The sequence below is a fragment of the Austrofundulus limnaeus genome, unplaced genomic scaffold (genome assembly GCF_001266775.1).
Source record: "Austrofundulus limnaeus strain Quisiro unplaced genomic scaffold, Austrofundulus_limnaeus-1.0 Scaffold387, whole genome shotgun sequence".
Classification (NCBI taxonomy): Eukaryota; Metazoa; Chordata; class Actinopteri; order Cyprinodontiformes; family Rivulidae; genus Austrofundulus; species Austrofundulus limnaeus.
In genome coordinates, this window is record NW_013952789.1 from 335,834 (window position 1) to 338,338 (window position 2,505).

Sequence of the window (2,505 nt, forward strand, 5' to 3'; positions counted from 1 at the left end):
GTGGAAGGGGGGGTCTGCCGCAGATAACAGAGGAGGGGGAGGACGGGACGAGTGGTGAAATTATTTCTAACTTTATCTGACTTGTTTAATTTTATTTTTATTGTTTTTTATCGTCCTACATGCTCTAACAGAAAATTAAGTTAAGTTAAGTCAACCTCCAGACGCATGACGGAGCGTGAGTCTGAGTCAGCCAATCACTTTTGTTGACATTGATCAGCTGACTGATTTAAATATATCTTAACATTCATGAGGTACTTTACATTGACTGTTCATGGTTGAGTGTGGGCGTGTAGAGGGTAGAACCTGAGGCTGGACCTTGTGTGCAAACTCTGACGTGCAGCTGTGATTTATAAATGAAAGGTGTGCGGAACCATGCGTACGCACGGTTTTATAAATCTGAATTTTTTTTGACGTACGCCATTTTCGCCTTTTGGCCGTACGTTCACTTTTAGAATGGTTTCCACGCAATCCTTTATGAATCTGACCCCAGATCTGGAAGAAAGTGTTATAGGTGACCGAATTTCCTGGGTTGTGGCCATTCTGCTGAATAAAGTCTGTGAATGGTCCCAGCTCTGGTATTTGTATGGCTTCGCTCCTTACAGTTAAGTCTAAATCTTGTATTTGCTTCTTTGTCCTCAACATATATTGGAGTAAATGCACATGCAATATTTTTCAATATGCAAGCTTTTTTCTTCTCCTTTCATTTATGAATTGCATTTTTTCATTTATATATATTGTCTTGCCAGAATGTTATTTGCACAACGCTCACGCTTCTGCTAACGATTACACTGTTGACGCGTGTATGCTAAGTGCTACTTGTATATTTAGCTATGCAGGGAGACGAAGAGTCCCAAAATGAAGCATCCAGAAAGTGACTGAGATTGTCAAAAGTGTGGGAACATTTTGAACAAAACAGAAAAGACAACATGCTTGTAGCATGCTTGTCAGGCTGTACGGATTGTCTGTAATTTACATGGATTTTCCATCGTTTTGCAGGCATACAGATGTGTAGAGCAATCACACAGATTTTTTTCAAGTTTTACGGATGTTTTCAAATCCTCAGTTTCAAATTTATTTAACATGTCTGTAAAATGTTCAAAAACAATAAATAACATCAAATAACCATCTTCTGTGTTCTGCTGCTAGAAATAAGACTAGAAAGTTCTCCAATTCTTCGTAGCCAACAAAACACACACACACACACACACACACACACGCAAACACACACCACCTCTGTGCGGGTGCGAGCAGTAGCCTACGGATTTTTTTCAAAAATTACGGATTTTTGAGGCTCATTATACAGGTAAACATCCAAAGGGGTTGACATGTATGCAGCAGATAAGTTATAGCTTTAATGTTTTAATTCTACAAAATAGTTTGAACAGCATCAAGTCAAACAGCACAGTCCAAGGCCTTCTGTTCTGTTGTGACTGTAGACCGAGAGTGAGGAGATAAACTAGTAGTGAGAAGAATGTAAACAGCTTCTCCAAACTGTTTTATCTTGTTCTGCTGCAAACTCTGCACAAGTTCATACTAAGAATAAAATGTGAGGCCTTTAAAAAGCTGTCTATCACAAGAAAATATTTATAGTCCAAAACATTTCCAGATACCCAACTACAAAACAGTCTGTAGATCTATTTCATTAATAAAGAAAAGATTTAGCTTCAAAGCCTGCTAACCCTAACTCTAACCAACCCAATAAAGACTGCATCAAATATTCACCAACATGTTGTCATTTAAATAAAGAAATCAAACAACAAAGAAATACTGCTGACATGCAGTTTGTCATTTCATGGTTTAGTTGTAACAGTGTGTGTGTGTGTGTGTGTGTGTGTGTATGTGTATGTGCGTGTGTNGTGTGTGTGTGTGTGTGTGTGTGTGTATGTGTATGTGCGTGTGTATTTTTATGCTGCTGGCTCCACTTGAGCTTATTCTCCTCTAAAAATAACACACGCACACACACTGCCAACACCACAACCCTCACACACACACACTTCCTTTAGAAAACACACTTTACACACATTTGTGGAAAGTGGCTGTAAATCTGTGACGGTAACATCTCTCTGGGTGTTTAAGTCATGGCTGCAGAAGACCAGCAGTGTGTGTGTGTGTGTGTGTGTGTGTGTGTGTGTGTGTGTGTGTGTGTGTGTGTGTGTGTGTGTGTGTGCGTGTTGTGCGTGTGTGTCTCATTGTATTACAGACTGGGTGGGACAAATTTTGAGTCATAATACTTAAAATGACCTTTTGACTTAAGACCTACATTTTGGAGAGAAGCAGAATCATCAGGATACAGAAAGCAAAGATGAGGTGTGTGGGGGATTAGGAATAAAAATAAATAAAAAATAAATAAAAATATAAATAAATAAAGAAAGAAAGAAATAAAGATATAAAGAAATAAATGATGAGAAAGTGGTCAAAAAGGTGAGGAGAAATGAAACACTGATGACTTTGGTCATATAAGGTATCAGTGTGTGTGTGTGTGTGTGTATGTGTATGTGCGTGTGT

The 2,505-nt window shown here is 38.5% G+C and overlaps 1 protein-coding gene across 1 annotated transcript in view; it reads right to left on the reverse strand.

Moving 5' to 3' along the window:
* The window catches only part of wnt4 (wingless-type MMTV integration site family, member 4), a gene marked incomplete in the record, with an annotated part of 44,869 nt that extends 43,641 nt beyond the window's left edge, over positions 1-1,228 (reverse strand). The window contains 1 exon segment of the mRNA XM_014023703.1: positions 1,218-1,228.
* Between the last annotated feature and the right edge of the window lie 1,277 nt (positions 1,229-2,505).